General features: G+C 40.7%; 1 protein-coding gene across 1 annotated transcript in view; it reads right to left on the reverse strand.

The window, feature by feature from the left end:
• The window catches only part of LOC145404703 (gonadotropin-releasing hormone II receptor-like), a 315,031-nt gene that overhangs the window by 112,142 nt on the left and 178,507 nt on the right, over positions 1–24,382 (reverse strand). The gene's annotated exons all lie outside the window — the stretch shown is intronic.

Consider the following 24,382-nt stretch of genomic DNA (forward strand, 5'->3'; position numbering starts at 1 on the left):
AGGTTGCTCTGTCAAGCAGAGTTTAGTTCGGCCTGAGCAGTATACAGGTCGACAGATCCATGCAAGCCTTATTGATGGATCAGTGAGATTGTTCCCTGAGGCATGTATCCAGGTGGCATCTCCATTTTATACTGGTATGACACTTGCAGTTGTCATGCCAGAACCTTTATTTGAACTCATCATTGGAAATATTAATGGAGTCAAGGATAGTTGCTCCGATGACGCTGCTCAGACTTCGGCTGCTGCGGTAACACGAGCCATGGCTGAGGCTCCAGATTGTGTCACCCCAGTGATCATTGAATCGCCGCAAGATCTGATGTGTAGTCAACTTGTTGTGCAAGAACAACATTCTGACCCGACACTTGCCGCCGTGCGGAACAAACAAAAGGGTCGAGTGATTAAGTATTCACGGGGAGGTCGAGCCAAGTTCCTTCGCAAACAAGGACGGCTCTACCGTGAGTCACGAACACCCGAGGGTGAGGTTCGACTGCAGTTTGTCGTTCCCGCCAAGTACCGCCAAGCAGTGTTAGAATGGGGTCATTGTTCAGCCTCAGGAGGTCACATGGGCAAAAGGAAGACCCAGGGCCATATCCGAGCTGACTTTTTCTGGCCAGGGATGGGACGGGACATAGATAGTTTTGTCCGTTCTTGCAGTGTGTGCCAAAGTATCACCACTAATCAGGGACATGCCCTTCCTGTGCCATTTGTAACTACACCTGTAATCTCTGAGTCAGTTGAGAGACAGGGTAGTGATAATGTGGGTGTAGACCTGATGTCTCACCTACTAACTGCTTACTAACTAGCAACTGTTGTATGTTGGGTTCCGTAATAGGCATCCTAAGCGATTTGAGTAATCCAAGGACCAGCCTGGTTCCCAGTTAAAAGTGTAGACCAGACGTCTCACTCGTTGGCCCTACAGGACACAGTATATCCAGGGCTTGTACATACATGTATACCATAAGTTAAGGGGGAAGTTTGAGAACCTTGCAGAGACAGTCCGAGGCTGTGTATGAATTACCTTGTGGAATATCTCGAGCTGTGGGCCTCTCTGAGGATTCCCGGAGAATGCACATTACCCACATGAGTGTTCACACCCACGGTGGGTGTTAAAACGTGACCTGCCCGAGATTGCGTAGCGATTTTCAGCTTCCTGTATTACTCGTAAGTGTAGAGTTAGGTTAACCAGTAAACTGCCCGTTCTAAGCAATTTGTGAATTCAAGAACTGGCACGTTTCCTGGTTAATAATGTTAGGTTAACCAGTAAACTGCCCGTTCTAAGCAATTTGTGAATTCAAGAACTGGCACGTTTCCTGGTTAATAATGAAAGCGTTAACCAGTAAGCTATAAGGGTTCTAAGCAATTTGTGAATTCAAGAATTACGTTTCCTGGTTAATAATGACAAGTACTGATTGCTAGGCAGAGAGAGAGAGAGACAGAAATAACAGTTTTGATGCTCCACCTTAATTCTTCGCAGGTGTAGCTGGTGGGTGCAGTATTGCCGTGCAGATCAGCTGGCCGTTCCTGTTGCATGCTGCCGCCCCTTCTCTTCTGCCTCGTCATCATTATTTTACTATAAATTTGTATTACTGTGTCATTTTACACGTAGGTACAGTTACACTACAACTGTCACACCTACACCGTGTATTACATACACTACACTACATAACAATTAGTTGTTAATGTAAATGTAGCGAACTTTCGCTCAGTTTGACCTGAGTACAGGATTTTCACTGTCGTCACGGAGTTTTTCCCTCAAGCTTGTTTCTATTAACGTAAATACGAGGTTTTTTCGCTCACTGGCGACTGCGACATACTCCTGTAGCAGGATAGCACACACACCACAGTGTGAATCTTGTGTGACTGAGTTAGGATGTATATGTATGTATATTGAAATCTTTCTTCTGAAGGAAGAAAGATTTAATTTTCAAGGGGCGTAATGTCACGAATCAATTCGCGACATTTCCTTTTTGTGAGAAACCACGAACTATTAGTGGAAAACTCACTGTGTATCGCTCAGCTAACCGTTTCTCCCTCTATTATCGGAGTATACTTTTCAAATCATTCGTCACCGTTTTCAAAGAGTGACCGATTTTAATGCACGTCACTAAGTGCTGTACTGAGCGATACTATTGTTTTTTATTGTTCGCCTCTGCTTGCCTCTGACCGTTAAAAAAATGCGGCCGAGTGCTCCGCTTTCCCACGACTTAGTCAGTCTTGTGTTTGTTGTGACGGAGGAAGGTCCTGTGCCGCAGTGTGAGAGGTCAGCTAGTACCCAAACTCCACTTCACAGTTAGTCCAGTCTTCCCACCCATCTGGTGATACGCAGCATTCATCGATTATAGTATTTCTTTTGTGTATTTTCTAGTTATAAGAGTTTAATTAAGGTGTTTTTTTTTTAGACGTAAGTATTTAGCTCGTGTGAGAGTGAGTGAGTGCGTCTCATTGATTTGAAATGTAACGTTAAATTTATTTTTTTGGGATTAATAAATTTAACAGTTCTATTTCTTGAGCTTCAATGTAAAGTAAAATCTTGTTTCATTTAATCCAAATTAAGCTTATTTTCCATATAGCTCCTAGCTTGCATAAACGTTTGCTTTCATAACTGGTACTTAGACCAGTCTTGTATTAACTTAATATCCGTTGTGCCATCTGGGAGTTAAGCATCGGCAAGAACCTGATGTTAGTATTAGTTATTTATTGTCAGGGGTGATGTAACTTTCTCCAGAGGCTAACAGTACAGTAATTCAGCAATTGTGAGTAATTAGTCTCTGCTGTGTACTGTTGAGAAAGTTTATAAATTCTCGTTCTTGAGAATCTTAGCAAGTCAGCGTAAAGTAATCGTTGCTTGATGTAGCAAGACAATCATTGTCTTTGCTCTTCAATATTATTGAATATTATTATCAAATTAAATAATATTTAACCATTTATATCAAAATTACTGCGATATTATAAAAATCTCGTGACAGAGCCTACAAGTCTACAAAACAACTCTATAATTTTCACGTAACTTCAAGCAGCAGCAAGAAGAACAAAAAACAAAGCAAGTAAAGAAAAAGAAAGACCAAAGCAACAAGCACACAAAACCCCAACACTCTCTCCCGCCTACCTCCATCGCTGACGCAGAGGTCAAGACACACAGCAAAACACCAGAGCCACATTTATAACGCGTCTTACTCATCTTTCTTCACCCAGGTTACGCATCGCTACTCAGTTACTCACCACAGCTACCAGTGTGGGAAGCTGACGTCACCATGTGTTGAGATGACATCACAACGCGAGTTTGCTAACATAAGGCCACGCCAAGCAACGTGTGACTGACACCAGGCACTTCACACCCACTACTCATTATTCATTATTCACATAGCTCCTACTCATACTCATTTATTTCCACAGTACTGAGTTGGAAATTCGACGTTCTATGCTGAGGTTTGCCTGTGACAGCTGTTAACCACCACAAGCACCAGGCCATGGAATTACCTGAGTAATATCGTCCATCAACACAGCACTAGAATTATCAAGAGATCTTCAATCAACCCTGTATTTTTCTTCCGAGATCGACAGTTGCATCGACACACCTCTCCGATCTGTATCAAGTGGATGAAATTATACTTATTCATTTCTTCTCAGTGCTAAAAATAGGTATATTCAACTCCTTTACTTATTTCTATATATACGCTTATACACTCACTATCTATCATTTATTACAACTCATTTACTCATCTATTTAGTTAGGACATAAATAAAAAAAATGCGCATTTCATAACACCATATCTTAATGACAGGGATATTTTCGCCACCACCCACGTTAATACCAGATGAAAATCAATAAACTCCAACAACAGATTCACAATTAGGAGAGCACCAAGGCAACACCCATTATACAAAACTCAACAGAAACTAAAGATCAAGAAACAAATACGTCAGTTCCAGATGATGAGTGGGAAACCCCCCTGACGTAGCAAGTGAGGACTTGGTTTCTGCCTTGCATACCTATCAGAATATACTTGATATAGTGCAACGTGCAGGCGAATCATATTCCACCATTCCCTCACACAACGATAAACAAGTCCAAGTTAAATTAACAGAGCAAACAGTGAAAACGAATAACGAAACAAATACCGCGGATCAAACTTCCCCACCTCATGTTTATGTTTACCATGAAGATAAAACTGCCCCAAAATTCTCTGGCACAGAAAAAGATCGTATTGACGTCATTTCATTGATCAGTCAGTGCGAACAAATGTTCATCAAGCGCCACATACTCGATGAACAAGAGAAAATTGCCATTTTTTCATCTTGCGTAAGCCATGAAAGATGTCCAGCAAGCAATTTGTTGAGATCAGATAAGCTCCTCAAGGCTAGGACATATGATGAATTTAAAACTGAATTTTTGAAGAAATTTTTTGGAGGTATGAACTTCTTGCCAGGTATAATTCCAGAATTACATAAGATTGTAGATCTTGTAAGGGAGCACACTACAAACCATGTGCTCAGTGAAATAACTGCTGATGTCTCCACAATCAAAAGAACATTGTTAGTTACTTTGGAAACCTCAAATTGGATAACAGGTGATGGAAAGATGTCACCAGACCTCGTCGTGGACATCACTGGTTATGTAGCTGCCTTGTGTAAATTACCTGATAGGACCCTTAAGATCGCCAAGACGATCGCGTACACCCCAGGCATGTGCTTACTAGACTTAATGAACGAGGTAGAGATGCAGTGCAGTAAAGCAGGTATGGTCGACACAGCCGCACATTCTAGTAGAATGAGAGTGCCTGAGACAGTATCAGCTGTGAAAACATCTACACCGACCCCAAACAGAGAACAAAATCGATCGCGACCCGAAAGCAGGCAGAGCAAACAACTAAACGTGACGAGGGTTCGATCACAAACACCAGGCTACAGGCAGTTTCATAAGTTTACACGCAGCCCGAGCAGTTCTCGCGCCACAAATAACACTACATATGGGAAGTCACCTCGTAGGTCACAGTCAAGAGATAGGTCCATTCTATGTCATTATTGTGCAAAACCAGGACACACAAGGTATGAATGCTTTATCAAAGCAAAAGAAGATGGACAAAAGACACAAGGATTTGGTCCTTACTGTAGGCATCATAGATACCAAGGGCACTGGACCAGTAACTGCAAAATAGTAGAAAAAATTGTGTCTACAGTATGTTCACATCGGGGGAACACCAAGTCATGACAATAAACGAACAAACGTAAAGAAAAGCAAGTCTAAAATTCACATAGGAGGCATGTTGGGAAATGAGTGTATCTTGATACAAGCTGTATGTGAGGATCAAAAGGTTTCCTTATTTTTAGACACAGGCTCTCCAGTGAACTTAATAACACAAGAAGAAATAAACAGAATTCTTAAAAATAAGAAGAAAGTAACTTTTCTGGAAGAAGCTGATTTAGATTTATATACGGTAGATGGAAAACAAAAATTACAGTAAAAGGTACGATAAGGTTAAATATCAGTTTCACAGAGACTACAAGACCATTCTCTGCATTTTTTTTATATCGTTGAAAATTTAGCAATTAAAGCTCATATGTTACTGGGCTCTTTAGATCCATGAGAGCAGAGAACATAACTTTACTCCCACAAATGAAGGGAATAGACTTTGACAATGAATTCATAGAAGAAATACCATCAGAGCCCTCACCGATTAGTAAAAGAGAACCAAAAGGAATTGGTAATATTAAAAGCTTAAACAAACATACACAAACAGATGAGTGTATAGATCCACTCCCATCACCAGCCCCAGCCTCCAGAATTAGTGACCCAGATAACAGTACTGATTTATCAGTTTTTCCAGCCCATCTCACCAATGATTTAGTTATTCCACCTAATTCCTAAATGAAAGTTATCATAAAGAGCAAATTACGGAATAGTTCTGTTCTTGTCTTAGAAGAATTATGTAAAGTAAAGGGATTGTCAGTAGAAAACGCAATATGTCAGATGCACGACGAAGGGCAAACTCAGATATTCATAATTAATCACATGAATGGGGAAGTTCAGTTGAAAAAGGGGACTTGCATAGTTAATATTGAAAAATGTCCCGCCCCTGTGAAGGAAATAGTTATAGCTGGAGTGACAAGTGAGATAAAATCTACGGATAGAGAATGCATAAAAGAGAATTTAATTCACTCAGGTGAATTTGATGAAGAAAATGATTTGTTAACCTCGCTGGAAACACACAAGGACACCGTGGCATTGCCCGGAGAACAATTAGGGTGTATTAACCTGATTAATCACAAGATTAATGTGCACCCAGAAACACCACCAATTTTCGTACCAGCATACCGCATCCCACACTCCCAACGTACACTTGCAAATCAGTATGTCGATGAAATGTTAAAACTTGGAATTATTGAACCTTCAGTCTCCCCATGGAATGCCCCATTATTCTTCGTGCCCAAACGAAATGGAGAAATGCGTGAGGTAGTAGATTACCGTAAACTAAACAATCACACAATCCCAGACCGATTTCCCATGCCATTGGTAAGCGACATTCTACAGAATATTGGACCTGAGAATAATATATTCTCAACAATCGATCTCCTAAATGGCTATTATCAAATACCGGTTGCAGAGGAGTCACGTAAATACACTGCCTTTTCCACAAACAGAGGCCACCACCAATATACGAGGATGCCGATGGGACTGAGGACAGCCCCAGGGACATTCCAGCGTCTTATGAATTACGCATTGTCCGGAATTTTAGGACAAAGAATATATTTTTATCATGACGATATTATAATCGCAACGAAGAATATTACGGATCATCTCAAGAAATTAGACTTACTCTTACAAAAGCTTAGTGATGCTGGTTTAAAAATTAAGCTTTCTAAATGCAAATTTTGCTTTAAGGAAATAAATTTCTTAGGCCACAAATTAAGTTCTAATGGTATTCACACCACGGATGACAAAATACAGGCAGTGAGAGATTTTCCTGAACCCACTACGACTGACGAAGTTAGACAGTTTTTAGGTCTAGCTGGGCACTATAGCTCATTCGTACCACAATTCTCTCATATAGCTTTTCCTCTATTCCAACTACTCAAAAAAGATACTATACTCCAATGGGAAGAAGAACGAAAAAGGGCATTTACAATTTACAAATTAAACTAACAAATGCACCTTGTTTAGCATATCCGGATTACATAAAATCATTTCTTATTTGTACAGACGCATCAGTTAAAGGATTAGGGGCTGTACTGATGCAGGAAAATAAAAGAGGAAAGAATCAACCAATTGCATTTGCCAACAGACAAACAAAAGGTGCAGAGAAAAATTATTGCACTACAGACTTAGAGGCACTTGCAGTGGTTTTTGCATTACAAAAGTTTCGAGATTTGGTAAATGGTTACGAAATCCACTTATTCACCGACCATAAACCACTAGTGGGTATGTTTAAAGAAAAACTCCTTTCTGGGAGGAGAGCAAGATGGAAATGTACAGTTGAAAACTACAATGTACAAATTCATTATATACAAGGTAAAATGAACATAGTAGCTGACGCATTATCTAGGAACCCGAATACGATTCAGGTCGCGGCATTAGATCTCAAAGAAAATATCCCAAACCACGATGATATCGCAAAAGCACAAAGACTTGACCCATTATGGTCAAAAGTTATATACAAGTTAGAAAGCGGAGATGACATACAATTACCCAAACTGCATGTACCACTTGAACAATTCACAATGGTCAATAATACATTATACAAGATTAACACGAAACAACCAAAACACCGAAGAAATACTAACCAGTTGGTAGTACCTAATGACATGATACCCCAAGTATTACGAACGATACACGACAGCCCACATGCAGGACATCCTGGAAAGGATAAGATATTCAGAGAAGCCCAGCTGTTATATTACTGGCCTTCATTACGAAAAGATATAAACAATCATATAGACAGATGCGAATCATGTGCAAAACACAAAGGATACCCAATCACACCTGCACCGATGGGTAATTACCCTGTACCACATCAACCATTGTCGCTGTTGATTTACTCAAGATGCCATTATCATACAATAATAACCAACACCTATTCGTAGCAACGGATCATTTTTCCCGTTATGTCATTTTAGCTCCAATTAAAGATAAGACAGCAGAGACAGTAGCAAAGGCAATAACAGATAATGTAATATGTCGCTTTACTACCCCAAAGGTACTAATAAGTGATAATGGAGGAGAATTTAATTCTGAGATCTTACAAGAAATATGTAAACAGTACATCAAAAAGGTTAACGTTTTAGCCTATCACCCAGCATCTAATGGGTTAGTAGAGAGACAAAACAAAAAAGTATTAGATGTGCTACGACACATTCTTAGTGAAAATTATGCAAACTGGGATGATTGGATTCCCAGAGTAGAAGCCTCAGTTAATGGATCTATAAATAAATCCATAGGTGACACACCACATTTCATTATATATGGGACAGATAAAAAACTTACCATATGAGCTCCTAGAAGGTAACAATCTGACCATATACAATTACGATGTTTACTCTAAACTCCGTTTACGTGAATTCCAGGACATACACAAAAGAGTAAAAAAAACAATTAACGATGTCCAAGGAAGAAATGACGGAGGCATTTAACAAGAAGGCAAGAGATTCACCTATCAGCTTGGGAGACATTGTTTATGGTATCATTCATACGAGAGACAATAAATTATCCCCAAAATTTGAGGGCCCATACAGAGTAATTAACATAAAAGCAAACAAAGTTTTAATTAAGTCACTGTCAACTGGCGAAGAGAAACAAGTTCATATTGACCATTTAAAACGAGTTTCAAGGGAATTATCCAATAATTATTCAACATCGGATACAACCGAACAGGCGAACGTACCTCAAGAAACCAAGCAAGAAAACAAGAATGATTACAAAAAGAAATTAAGGTCATATACCAAACAATCAAACATAGGTGCAACTGTTCCAATAAAATCTACAGTACATCATTTACGAGAATTAAATATCGATTTAAACTCCTTCTATAAATGAAATAACAATCAACCGTAACGCACATCATCACTATCAGCGACCACAGCATGATCATATTAGGAAATTAATAGATTTTTTTTTTCGGTAGGTAGCGATGACGGGACTTATGCTATGGATCCTCCTCTACATAGCAAGAGGATAAGCGCACTTAGACCCCCAACACATAGTACGACAAGGATGCCTCATAGCTCCAACGGCCACGACTTCAATCGTAAAAGACGTCATGAGTACTGAAATAAGTCTGGATTACTTGTATGAATTACCTTCTTATCTAGAAAATATCGCGAAACCTATGCGAATCCTGGACTTCATGATAGGAGGCTATGTTTCACAAGGACATAACACAAAGGAAGTGAATGAAATAGTGAAGTTAGCGAAAGGGAAAATAGAACAGGCAAAGTCAACTATGTTCATCATGATCCAAGATCTCCCATCCTATGGAACGGAGGTATTGAGCGACAGGAACATCACACGTACTCGCCAAAAGCGCAGTTTGTTCGACCTGGGTGGCGCAGTTCTTGAGAACATCTTTGGATTGGCTACAGAGGATGACCTTAAAGAAATAAACAACAAATTTAATAAAATAGCTCAGGTACTAACATACCAAGATAAATTCATCACAGGACATAACTCAGCAATGAAGACAATTGTGACAAATCTGAAAAAGGCAGAAAACATAGCTCTCGAAAGTGTATATAAAATAAATGAAATGGAAGGTAACATAACACTTTTCCAACACTTCTCGATCATCACAGAACATATTGACACAATTCTACTACAATTAGACAACACTAGAGTTCGTTACAGGGCACTTACGCAAGGAATTTCGAATGCTGGTAATGGCAAGATCACAATTGACTTACTCCCAGTTCATGAGCTACGTCAGATAATTAGTCAAGGCATTCATAAATATAAATTGAAGCCTTTGTTCCGAAGTTGGGAATTCATGCAATATTATCCATATTTAGAAGCAGCACTAACACCAACATCAGTAGTAGTTCATGTACCATTCATAACTGAAGACCTGTTCACAGTATACCAAATACACCCCTTCCCCTCTAAAAATAACAACACTTTGGTCATCATCAACATCAACACAGACACCGAACTCATCATGGTCTCCAAAAGACGGAACACTGTCACTTTCGCAAGTGAATCAACGATTGAACGAAAGTGCCGGACATCCTTACATGCTGTTCATCCTTGTCCTGCGTACATTTTCACGTTTCAGCCTACTGATACAGTCCCTTGTGAAATGGCTGTCATCAGAAATAACAATATTCATAATCATTGCAACTTCACTTTTGCTCCAGATAAGCTTGTACACCATCAACGGATCGGACACTCACAGTTTTTTTTATTTCACTCATAACACATCAGTTTACATAGTCTGTCCAGATATACCACCATCTCATACTTCAGCCTCAGGATTATACATAGCACCAGACTACTGTGCGGTATTTACACCATCCATGTCCACTTTATCCACCATCAATCACTACGCCATCCTCAATCATACACACAAACATTTCCACCCACTGCCTGATATGGACTTAAACATGAGCACAAGTATTAAGTTGACTTCACCTAAGTTTGAAACTATGCAACTGATTAATCCTGGGAAGATTTGAGTTTGAGTATGTTCAACCCATATTATGTGTATAGCCCAGCACCTACTGTCTTTATAATCTTCTGCATTGTATTTGCAGTGCTGCTGTTCGCAATGCACAGAATGCATGCAAGAATTGCAAATTTGGAGTCAGTATTTAGTGGGGGTAGAGTTAACATCCAAGTTAACCCCGCTGAATGAAGTGTACATATTTTGTATATATATATATATATATATATATATATATATATATATATATAAAAATATATATATATATATATATATATATATATATATATATATATATATATATACAAAGAAGAATGACCCATGATATAGAAGTATGACATACCAGTAGCATTATCTTTAAATGAAATATTAATAACTCTTACCATAATCTTAATTTCAAACTATTTTTTTTCTTGCATGTGTGCATTTCACTACAATAACCCAAGTACATACTGTATTACAGTTAAATAGTTTACCTTTAGTGCACTTATTCAAATATGTATACAAGTTGTTTAAAATGTAATATTACTAGATCAATGCAATTTACTATGAATATTATATGTATACGATATTATAATCAATATTATGTACTAATAGATTAGCATATGTCAATGATGATTGCTGTCGGGGGACCTTCAGCGGAGTGGCCGAGCAATGTTAGGACTCCATATTATAATTACAAATCATGATAGATAGATAGATAAATAGATAGATAGACAGAGCTCCAGGCGAGCCTGGGAATGGGAAATGATCTTGCAAGTTAACTGAGGAAATGTTGACAATACACAGGAAGTAGCAAGTCAGGGGATGATATAGGTAGTGTGTCAGCGAGATAGCATACGAACAAAGCCTAATGACCATACACACACATACACACATACTCATACACAGGTTTCTAGAACTTTCCAACCACAGTGTAACGCATGTGACACGACCCTTACTACACCAGAATTTAGGAAGCAGAGCTGAGAAGGAGGTTAGCTATAGAACTGACAGGTAGTGGAGAGAGTGAACAAGAAGAGAGGTCCAACTAGACTTACTTAGTGTATTCAGTCTCTGTAATACATACACTGCTCAACTTAAGATTTTCTCTGGAGATAATAAATAAAGATAAACTCCCTGTATTCATCTTTAATTCCTACTACAAGAATCTTGAGAGTCACAGAAGCAGCACAATGGGAAAGAGAATTAGGAGCAAACAAATCAGGAAGGAAAAGAAGGAAAGGAGGAACTAAGAAGAAATGCAATGAAGATATAGCAGGACTATCTCGGTGGACAAAATAGGAAGAAAGGTAGTGCAAACAAAATAGAATAAAGATGAGAAAAAAGAAACAGGAAGAAAGGTAGCAGACAAAAATGTAATAAGAAAACTGAGTAGAGAAAATAGGAAGAAAGTAAAGGCTAAGTAGGAATGGAAAGACGAATACAGAAAACAGGAAAGGTCAAGAGATGGAGCAGCGAGAAATAGCTGGGTAGAGAAAACAAAGAAAACAGGGGGATCACTGAGAGAGGGTGCAACATCTGCTCTCAGCAGTTGGTTTAAGGGCGCGTGCACACGTGTGCTTGAACAAGTGTTGGCAACATGCAAGCAACACAGTAACGAGCACGCTGCAAACATGTTGGGAACAGCAGCGTCCAGATCATGTTGGCAACGTCATGATGAAGGCTCAGTTGCCTGGTATGGACACACTTATCCCATCGCCTCTGCTGCCAGAGTTCGAAGCTGCACTGAAACATGTTTGCATATATCTGCCCAAAGACTGCTGCGAACATGTATCCAAACATGTTGCCAGCAGTATTGCCAACGCATGTTCGAGTACACGTATGGACGTGCCCTAAGGCTGAACATCAGACTTTGTCCTGTGGCCTTGACCTTCGACTTATTGGTCTCAAAGCTGAAATGCTTCATTCATGCCAAACCTTTGACTCTTCCATCAAGTTTGGTCAAAATCAAATCCAAACTGTTAGAGTTGACCTTACTCTGTGACCTTGATGTTTGACCTTCCTGTTTGACCTTGACCTTTGACCCTTTGCTTAACTCTTCTCAAAATCGAATTCCTTTATCCTTTCCTTACCCTGAATCCTTCTTCAAAGTTTGGTCTAAAAAAGATAAAAGTTGCTTATGTTGACTTTACCACGTGACATTGACCTTTGACTTGTTTTCCAAAACAATATGTCATCCTCCCGGTCGATCTTCAAATGTTCCAGCAAGTCTGGTCTAAGTCCGTCCAAAACTGTTTTGGTTTTATGTTCACACCCAGAAACATGGGTCGACATTGATCTTGTGCTGTGATCTTGACCTTCGACTGATTATTCTCAAAATCATACCCCATTGTTTAAGTCTTTCTCTCGACCCTTCCACCAAGTTTTGTGTAAATCGGGTGAAAACTCTAAGCTTACCTTGTTAGATAAAAGTTTGACAGACCTACTGTTCTAAACAATGATCAGTCAACCCAGTGGCTACCTCTCAGTTCTTCCTTCAAGTTTGGTTAAGATCTGGAGAAAATTATTTGAATTATTTTAATTATTTTGTTCACACACACACACACGCACGCACGCGCGCACACACACACACACACACACACACACACACACACACACACACACATACACACACAGTAAGTGAGCAAAATGGGGTTGCCAGCAAAGCATAATATCCGCACTCGCATTGCCAGCGTCGGTATACAAAATAACAGAGAAAGCTGGCAGGATAGAGGAACCAGGAAGAGAAGTTCAAGTGGATAAAGCCAGAGGGTCAGGTGGAAGTCCTGATGCGAATGTAATGACTGGTGACTAAAATAACATTCTCCAAAAACCTGTTAAACCAGCCCGGGATTTTTTGGACCTTGTATCTGGCGGGAGCTTGGGTGGTTGGCAGGATTAGAGGAGGGGGGAGAGGTAAGGACAGGAAGGAGGAACAGGGAAGGAAGAGGAAAGGAAAGGGTGTGGAAAATGCGAGTAGAAGGGAAAGAAGGATATTTAAAGTAGGAGGAGGGGGAGGAAGAAGAGGAGAATGAGCAAGAGCAGGTGCAGCAGGAGGGAGAGGAATGGTTAGAGAGGGAAGAGGAGAGAAAAATTAAAGGAGAGGGCAGAGAAATTATGTCAAAGGGAAATGAAGAAAGTCGAGAGAAGGTGAGGCAAGAAGAGGGTCAGATAAGGAAGAGGAAAGGGGAGGGAAGAGGAATGAAAAGGAAAGGAAAAGACTAGAAGAAGAGGGGAGAGGTTGGAGGGAGGAAGAGGAAAGGATAGGAAAGGGAATGTATTGAAGGAGGGAGGGAATGGTTACAGGAAAAGTGAGGTGAGTGTTGTAGGAAGAAGTGCAAGAAGAGAAACGAGAGGGAAACAAGGAAGACGGAGGGGAGGAAGGGAACAGGGTAGCGAGGCGAGGAAATGGTTCGAATGGATGGACGGGATGTGAAGGGAGGGTGTAGTGAGGGAAAGATTAGGTGGATGAAGGAAGAGGAAGTCAAGCAAAATGACGGTAAGGGAGAAAAGCAAAGGAAAGTGGATGCGAGGTAATGAACGAGAATTAATAGTGGGTGGGATTAAGAGGCAGGGACTGGGAGAGAATGGAAGGGATGGGAAGGATAAAAGAAAAGGGAAAGGAAGAGAAACAAGGATAGGGGAGAACGGGTGTAAGAAGGACAAGAGCTTTGTGTCCCAGTCGGGTCGCTCAGCACTTGCTTAAATGAGAGCCGTTTGTAGACAGCGCTTTGCTTTGTTGGAAACCAACGATTTATGCGTCGAAACAGTAACAACTGCTTCGCGGCCTGATAGTTTGCTCCTGCAAACAATGAGAACAATTAGGGGTCTAAACATCCATTCAGAAAATTTCAATCGACATTAATTGAAAAAAAAAAAAAAAATCTGTGACCCAACCTCCACCATCCTGCCAAGTTCCATCGAAATTCTATACCCAGTTTCCGGTGCGCTATCCTCTCACATAGACACACGCCCAGGATTATAGTGTATTGTACTGGAATGTAGACAAGGAGAGAGTTGAAGGTGAAGAAAAGGAAAGACCTGGGGATGACAGATGAAAAGGGTTGATGAGAGAAAGCATGGGCTGGAGAGGAAAAAGGAAAGGGATATTGAGGGAGAGAAGGAACGGGGTTGGGAAGGGAGATGAGGATATGTGAGAAAGTGTGGTATAGAGGACAGGTTGAGCAAAGTTAGAGATGGTGAGTAAAAAAATGAGGAAATTCAGACTGTGACAACAAGCTGTAGTAAATGAAAGTAGGTAAGGACTGGCTGGCGACATTGGTATTGGAATGTGTGATAGTGAAGTGTGATAACAGGCTCGCAGACAGTAACAGTTAACACAGTTATACCATGTCCTCCTTACCTTGGACTAAAATAGCCATCTGTCCTTCTTGAAAGCTGAACTATGAGAAGAGATTAGCACAAAGCAAGGTGCTAGTCACGAAGAAGAGCTGTGGAAAGAAAAAGAGCCGTATTCTCTCATCTGCCACTGAGCCTCTTTGACATGAGCAGCAGCAGGACGAAAATCTCCGCCAAGTTCAAACGAACAGACGTTTTTAAGGAAGTTTTATCACAAATAAACTCGATGAATGTCACCTTTGTAGACTCCATTTTTCTCACCTTCTAGGATCCAGTGGCCGTGGGAGTTCTTTTTTGTTTCATTTTCTTCTCTCTCTCTCTCTCTCTCTCTCTCTCTCTCTTTTAGCTGATTTTGACTTACGTGAGTAACTCACTGAGAATAAACATTAACTGATAAAATGATAAAATAAATGATGTGCCTCTGACGTGAAGAAGGACAATGGTAAGGGAAAAAGTACGATAATTAAGCCGTTTGAGAATTGCGATATGAAAGTCAAGAGAATGAAAAATGAGGCTGTAGGAAAGACCAGAAAAATCACAAAGGCTCTTAAAGCAGGGAGACTGGATGCAAATGGACGTGTGTGTGTGTGTGTGTGTGTGTGTGTGTGTGTGTGTGTGTGTGTGTGTGTGTGTGTGTGTGTGTGTGTGTGTGTGTGTGTGTAAAAGAGAGAGAAAATTAAAGAGCAGCAGGTGTTTGCAGAAAAAAAAAAAAAAAAAAAGCATCGTTAGGTATAGGGTGCATAGATGCGGGTTTTTTCGGGCACTGCTACTCTGCCTGAGTGTGTAAGGGTGGTGTACCTACTTCCTCGGCCTGTAGGACTGAAAGAGTATACTCGTTCACGAGAAATGTGAATCTAATGAGGGTTCATATAATATATCAAGCTATTCGAGGGTGATGTCGAACCTTTTTTTTTTTTTTTTAAGTAAGGAAGAAGGAACTAAATGCCAGGGGCCTGCAAATTGCATTCTCCAAGAAAAATAAAAATAAAACTAGATAACAAAGAGCCAAATTCAAGATCCATTCATTTAGAGATGCCTGGACACACTGCGTTTGAAAGAGTGGAGATCGTAGGCAGTAGGAAAAACAGACAGAGGGAGACAGATCCAAAGTTGAACTGTTGCATACATGAAGGACTGGGAGTAGTGGTTAACTCTTGCATTAAAGAGTTGGACAGAAAAGGGATGAGAGTTTGTTGCTAGACGGGTGCTACGTGCCCGCCGTAGTGGTGTAAGGATGCAAGCAGAGAGTTCAGAAGAGCAGTGACCATTGAACAACGATAGAAAAGAGATGAAGAAGCAACAATGCGGTGAAGAGACGGAGGTCGAAGAGAGCCAGTAAGAGGAGAAGAGTTAATGAGACGAAAAGCCTTTGATTCCACCCTTTTGAGAAGAGCTGTATGTGAGGAGCCTTTCCACACATAAGAGTTGTACTCTACTGTACACAGGGGCGAATAAAACCCGTGTATAAAGTCAACAACTGTGCAAAGGTAAAGAAGGTACAGTCAGGGAAAGTTCCGTATTACCCACTGTTAGGAGCATTGGTGGTTGACGTATAGTCAGGAAGCAGCAGCCAGACCCACTTGTCTGGTAACTGTGAGTGGGAGGGAGGGTGGCCGGGGGTGGGAGGGTTTGGAGAGTTGCTCACGTCACAGTATCAATACATGTTTACTGTCAAAGGTGTGCGTCTTTGGCTCCGTTTTGTAATGCTCGATAAGAATGATAGTTACAGAGACTGATCTTATAACTAGGACTTCCCATGTCATTCTGTCTATAGGAAAACAGGAAACCTGTTAATCGCTCATATAGATTTTTTTTTTCTATTATTACACACTACCTTAGACTCCAAGTTCGAGATGAATAATTATCAGAATAACACTGGCAATGATTTTAGGTGGATGACAGAGGATAAATAAATAAACAAATTTATAAGAATTTACATCTATAGACAGACAGATAGATAGATAGGTAGATAATATAATGGTTTTGTTTTCGAGTCAACACAAAATATAAATATATTTTATAACGTCACGAATATCTCCTGGGAAAACGTCTCATGTTAGAGTCGAGAGGTAATGAAAGCATTCAAACCTCCGTTCGAACCCAGCAAACTTCCTGACTCTTCTGACAAAACTAACTCTACAGACATCTACGTAATTTTTTTTTTCATAAAATAATAGCATCATATTGCCATCTATCCTTACTAAATTAACTCAAACACACCGTGGAAGTCATACATTGCAGACCTACACGTGATTCCCAACGTGTCACCAAACCCTCCTCTGCCCCCAATCCCCCGCCTACCCCTCCTTCACACGCACAGTTACCGGACACATTAGGTCTGGCTGCCGCTTCTCATTCACCTGTCTGACACCAGTGCTTCAGGAGGTGGGTAATGCGGAACTTTCCCTGACTGTACAGAGTCGGCTTGGCACACGCAATCTCTTGGAAGCAATTTTACAAAGCAGCTATGTTCCTTCCAAGATAAATCCCGAGGGAAGGAAACCCGAAGTATCTTTAAAGTTGATGCAGGATTGAGCTGGATATTGTTAAAAATTAGCAGGTACCCTTGTGGAAGATTTTGTCAGGATGATAGATGAAAGAACTGTGTTTTTGATAACGTAAAAAAAAAAAAAAAAGTTATTTTTACCCCAATCAGAGATATGAACCAAGTCACACAAGAAGTGTGCCATAACCTCATCCCCTGCTTGTTGATGCAACTGCTCAGATGGACGCTGTGGGAAGCGAATGGAAAGGTGAAGGGTAGAATAATCAGTGTATGAGTGGATAGGATTAAATGTACAGCTTAGAAGGTCACTGATGAGTAAAAGGAAGAGAGCTGGTGACAGGAGAGAGACCTGAGGAACACCACTCTAGGTGAAGAACAGTGGCTGTCTACATTAGCAGCTATAGAACGACCAGAAAGGAAGCCAGATACGAAAACATAGATAGAGGGATAGATACCATAAGAGGGCAGTTTGGAATTTAAAGATTTATGCCAGAATCGATCGAAAGCCTTCGAGATGTCAAGTGCAACGGCAAAATTCTCCAAAGTCCCAGGAGTCTGAAAGATAACTGAGAAGATCACCAGTAGAGAGTCGCTGGCGGAACCCTTACTAACGATCAGAAAGAAGATAGTGATAGGAAAGCTATTCTAAATTTTTTAAAGAACAGACTCGAGAACTTTCGAAATACAGGATGTCAAAGCAATTGGGCAATAGTTAGAGGGTTGGGAATGGTCATCCTTCGTCGGGACAGGCTGAATGAGAGCAAACATCCAGCAAGAAGGAAAGGTACAAGTTGATAGACAAGGACGAAAGAGTTTACCCGGGCAGGGTGTAAGCACGGAAGCACAGTTCTTGAGGACAACAGGAGGAACCCCATCGCCATCAGGCCCATATGCCTTGTTAGCAATGAGGCCAGAAAATACTTCAGTTGAAGAAATTTTAATGTCAACCATGAGGAAGTCAGAGCGGGGAAGAGATGGAGGGACAGCACCGGAGGGAGTCATCTAAAGTGGAATTGGAGGAGAAAGTCTGAGCAATGAGTCCTGCTTTATCAGAAGAAGAAATAGCTACAGAGCCAGAGTGGAAAAGAGGAGGGAAGGATGATGAGGTAAAATTGTTAGAGAGATATCTGGGAAGGTGCCAGAAGGAGCGGGAAGAATTCGAATTGGAGAGTTCAGAGCATTTAGTACTGATGAAATTATTTTTAGCAGTGTGAAGAACAGACTTAGCACGATTCCGAGCAGAAACATAAAAAAGATGAGATTCAGGGATGGGTTGGCTCCAGTACCTTTTGTAGGCCTTCTCCTTGTTATGGAAAGCATTAGAACAAACGTGATTAAACCAATTTTTTTTGCATTAGTCAAAGGATATGAGAAAGGAATGTATGCTTCCATGCCCGAGAGAACCTCCGTAATGCGCATGGCACTACCAGATGGTTCTTGGCCATGGAAGCAATAATCATTATGAGGAAAATCAAAGAAGTACTGCCTGAGGGCCTACCGGACAGCAGCTCCTAAGTACCACCACCGATGTTTCTTTAGATGGTCCACAGGCCGTACTGGAGCAACAGGACAAGATAAGGTGATAAGGTTGTAATCAGAGGAGCCCAAAGAAGAAGAAAGATTTACAGTGTAAGCAAAAGGATTAGTTGTAAGGAAGAGGTCAAATGTGCTGAAACTATCTCCACGGTGGTCAGGGATACAGATAGGGTGCTGTACAAGCTGCTCTAGGTCATTAAGGACAGAAAAGATGTAGGCTTGTTCACCTGGTGAGTCTGTGAAAATTGAGGAGAGCCAAAGGTGATAGTGAACATTGAAATCTTCTAGAATGGAAATTTCAGAGAAAGGAGAAATGGATAGGATGTGTTCCACTGTAGACGTAAGATAGTCGATGAATTTTCCATAGTCAGTAGAATTAGGGGATAAGTAAACAGCACAGATATATTTAGTCAGAATGACGGGGAAACCGAAGCCAAAGAGTAGTGAATTAAGATAAATCAAGTTCAGGAACACGAGAGCAAGATAAGTCGTTGAGTACGTATACATAACAGCCACCTCTGGCTTTGAAATGAGTACTGAGAAAGTAGGAAGCTAAGAGAAGGGTTTCTATCAGTTGCCACAGACAGCTGGGTCTCAGTTAGGAAGTGAAACTGAGGATTAGAGGAGGAAAGGTGGTGCTCAACAGAGAGAAAGTTAGAGGAAGGGCCGTGACTATTGCAGAAATGAGGAAGAAGTGACTCAGACAGTGGTTCCAGGCAGCCTGCCAGGTCGTCGCAGGGAGAGGGGTGGATGGTGGGGGCATTTATTGTCCCCTCCACCTGGGTGCTCCGAGGCTTGGTTGAACAACGCCATTTTTTTTTTTTTTTTAGAATAGGAAGTGTAGTGTGTAATGTGCATGTAGTTTAGTGTCGACAGTTAGAGAAACTTGCATTGGAGAGTATGATGGCCTACTGTTTGTGTTATTGAAACACTGAAAAAGTTCAGCAAAGGGGGATGATCAGGAACTAGTCCCGAGGACTGATGAAACGGGAGGCCCAGCTCTCCCTGTCATCAGCTTTCCATCTACCTTGGGAGTACCGACCTACTCGACTGGACAGTCTGCTCGCTGAAAACCGTAAACTGACAGGCATTAACATCGACGCTGATTGCAGTGGCACGGTCGGTAGAGAGGTGGCGTGCAGTCCTGCCGGACCCCGGTTCAAATCCCCGCTGGGGCACGGAACAGTTTAAGGATTTGAATTTCATAAAATCAGACTTTACTGATCTACCAGAAGACCCGCCGACATATTATAAAAATATCTCCGCTAATACCAGTACACCAGTCCTATATGAGACAGCCCTAGCATGTATTCAATATAGACGGTGGGTGTTAGTGTCGAAATGGTGACATGTAGAGTTGCATGGTAGGTAGGGGGACTACTTTGGAGGAGGCTGCGAAGCCTATACCAAGATTCAGAAACATAAAAAAAGAAAAGAAAAAAAAAGAAAATGCCACGACGACCGCATGCTGTGACAGGGGCAGGAGGAGCTTACACTATTAGAATGGGTTGGAAATAAAATACACAGGTGCTTATCTTTTAATTTTCCTGTTTCTTACTGATTACAATGCAATTGGAACTCTTTGTTGGGTGAATGAATTGAGTAATAAAAATTTTAGGTACTGTATTTGTTTATTTAAATATGACAATGACGACGATGATGTCAATGAAGATGATGATGATAATGATGATGATAATGATGATAATGATTGTTGTTATTGATGTTGTTGGTGCTTGTAATATTATTTGTTTCTTTTAGCAATTTTATGATAGTTTATATGCTACTGGTGTTCGTGTTGACGTCTCATTTGTGATGTTTGGCAAGTTGCATTAAATATACAGTATCAGAGTACTCTATTTACAGGCCCGTGGCCTCTATATAGTCTGTATTTCTAAACATCTCTTAACAACAGCCACTTACAGCTTTATGAAATGCTTGCTGTGATAAGATGGATCTAATATACCTTACATGGGTCATCCTCAGCTCACCCCATTCCTATCCTCAGCTGCTGTCGATATGCAACACACGCACACCTACTGTTAATGAGGCTTTGGGAATAATATCAGCCACTTCTTCTAATGTTTCAAAATGCAGCGTCGGAAAAAGTAACGATACTTTTTTTTTTTTTTTTTTTTTTTTTTTTGAGGGAGGAGGGGCGGGTGTACGTACAGAAGTAGCTAAAATTGACAGGAACTGTGAAGGACCACGGCGGGTGTATCATTTAAAGATAAATCATGGTGTAAAGGCCGGAGTAATGTGAGTGACTTTGTGTTAGTACGCTGCAGGCCATGATGCTGAAGTGAGCGTTTCAGTAGGAGTCTGCTCAGATGAAGTACGTCCGGATAGCTTTAGCAATAGTGGTGGGATATTTTTGAAAACTGATCTGAATGTAAAATTGAGTGGTGAGAAATGTAGGAGTGACGAGTGGAAGGCATATGAGACGTGGTGTTCGTGGATATTTGTGTGGCAATAAAGGTGTAAAACAAAAATACGTTCCCTCAACACAAACTGAGACACAAGTTCACAAGGAGGTTGGAAGGGAGACTGCAAGTAGAACCCGCAGAACAGAAGATAATGATTAATTTTGTGGATATGGGCGAACCTTTCCAGAGCAAGGTTTAAGACGAGCGTTAAATCCTTCAGTCCGATCACGTATATACTAATTATAGGTTTGCAATCCTCCTGATGATTTAACTGACCTTGGGATATACTTCCGAATCACAGTGGTTAAATACAGTCTTCGTTTACCTTTTTACTTACGGAGGTCTTTGTTAAGCAGAGTAAAATAATCTGGAGATAATAATAAAGTAAAAAAGTATGTAAGTCCTCTAGCTGATGGGGAGTAAATAAAGATATAGTGGCAACACAGATGCAAACGTCGAGGTGAATGTAGAGGAACTTCAAATAAACGAATGGGAGAAAGAGAAAAAGAAAGAAGGAATGAATGAAAGAAGCTTATACCTACTATTGGAGAAATGTCTGTGGGGTAGGTTTCACATAAAATTAATGACGGAAAGGAAGCATAGTCACTTTTTAGGAAGACAGTACAGGTAAGAGAACGATGGAGATGAAAAGCAAAGGGGAAAGGAGAAGAGTTAGGCCAAAGAGAAAACAAAAAGCATGTACAGAGGAGAACCCGAGAGAATGACTGCAGAGAATGGAAGCGGGTAGTGAGGAATAACGAAACCATATTAACGCGAGAAAAACCACCAATAAAGCAGAAGTACAGTATGGGTAGATGTGAAATGTGCGTTGCGAGGAAAGGATGAAATGGAATCGCGGGAAGAGCCTGTAATGCGGGTGTGAGAGAGAGAATGAAAATAAAGATGAGTTCAAAGTGTGGTTGGGAGCAGGAGGAATACAGCAGAATCCTTTATCCACATGGACGGAAAAGGGGGCAAGAAATTGCCTATAACGTGTTCTTTTAGCCTGACGAATATCCCTAACCCCTCTCAACTCACTTGACGTCAAAGTGTAGCCGGAATGGAAGGTCGATTAGGTTAGTAACCAAAGAGATTCATTCCTACCATATTACCAAGACTAACTGAAATTCACGTAAACCACGACTGAGTAAGGAGGCAATTGGAGCGTCTCAGTTCCGTCAGGTGAAAACAGGGACTACAGAAATGTAGGCTATTAGGCTACAGTGAGGTGGGCGAGAAAGAGAAAGTAAATCATGAAGAATTAGGTGGACAGACAAGCTGGTGGAATATGTTACGGAGGGTAGTACACATGACAGTTAAAAATAATAATAATAATAATAATAATAAAGGAAATTTGCAGTTTCTTCCTGTGCGTACTGCATACCCAGTCCTACGATATATATATGGTATATCTATCTATCTATCTATATCTATATCTATATCTATCTATCTATCTATATCTATATCTATCTATCTATACTCGTACATGTCGACTTTTTTTAAATCCATGTACTCACAATCCCGTATTTCTGATCATTTTAATTTTTGGAAGGGGGCTTAACTCCCAAATAATAACTGAGGGGGGGTTATGCTCCCTGAATATCGCATTACGGGCGAGAGTCCATTGTGTAACGTACTAAGATATCAAAGCCATATCTGCCCTTCTTTCACCATTTCTGGAAATTTTTAATTAGGTGAGTTGGCTGGGGCTGACTGCCATAAAGATCACGATTAGGAACTATATGTAGTGGAAGGCCTTTCGAGTACACAGATGAACTCACATGAGAAGTTTCATTTAGATCTTTCCCTTATTTATGATAGTTTTTATTTTTGGGAGGGGGGCTGACCTCCTCAAGAATCATTGCGGGGTCACGCTCCACAAATATTGCATTACGGATGAGAGTCCAGTGTATAAAACATGTACTAAGCTATCAAGGCCACATCTGCCCTCCTTCTTTTAGTTTCTACCTTTACTTATGACTGAGTGAGCGCAGCGATGTTTACTCTACGCTCAGCTGAGAAATGAGCGGCCCGACACGATCCGGCCCGGCCTGACAACACGGCCCTACCGTCATGGTTTTAAGAGGCTAATATCTTTTAAACTATGTGGGCAGGTAGGAGACACAGTCAATAAATTCTGTTTTTAGCTTTATATTTACTCATGAGTCCAAAGAAACTCCTTGGAATCCCAACTTTCTAAGAAAATGTAACGAGGGCTTCAATTGACATGCACTGTACTCCTCTATGAAATCGAATTAAAAAAAGATTTTCCTCTTGTAACACTATGTTTTCCTGCATGAATTCTAACAATTAAATATCAGATGTTGCACTCATAATTTTACATGAACTTTTCCTCTAGGTTTAGGGGGCGAAATTAGCAAGGGTGGTAGCCCCATTTCTTGGTTTTATCATTCGATCAATAGCCAAGCGTTTCTCGACGCTGTTCGTTGACGCGGCAAGTCGGGAGCAGAGAACTGGACATTGTGCATGTGATAAATGCTACGGCTCCTCGCTATGTGCACATCCAGAGAGGAAACGTGAGAGAGAAAAAAAGTGAGAAAGTAAATATTTTAGCTCAATTATTCGTCTGTTATTGTTCAAATAAATTACTAGAAATGTTGAAAGTCTACACCAAGATGAAATTATGATAATAGAAGTATGTACAAACGCTCGCTCGCTCGTCACGCGCTCACAAAGCGGACTTTACTGGTAAGTTTTGGAGGGGCTGATTCCCCTAAAAATCATGGTGGATTTTTTTCTCTATAGTGGATAACATTATCAATGAACCAAGCGAACTGACCTGAGAAATTTCATTGAAATCCATATGCTTATTTCCCGTTATTTCTGATTTTTTTTCTTTTTTTTTTTGGGGGGGGGGAGGGGGCTGACCCTCCCAAGAATCATTGGGGATCACGATCCCCAAATACTGC

This window comes from Coenobita brevimanus, chromosome 64 (assembly GCF_032717465.1).
Source record: "Coenobita brevimanus isolate Jiangsu-jjx chromosome 64, ASM3271746v2, whole genome shotgun sequence".
Classification (NCBI taxonomy): Eukaryota; Metazoa; Arthropoda; class Malacostraca; order Decapoda; family Coenobitidae; genus Coenobita; species Coenobita brevimanus.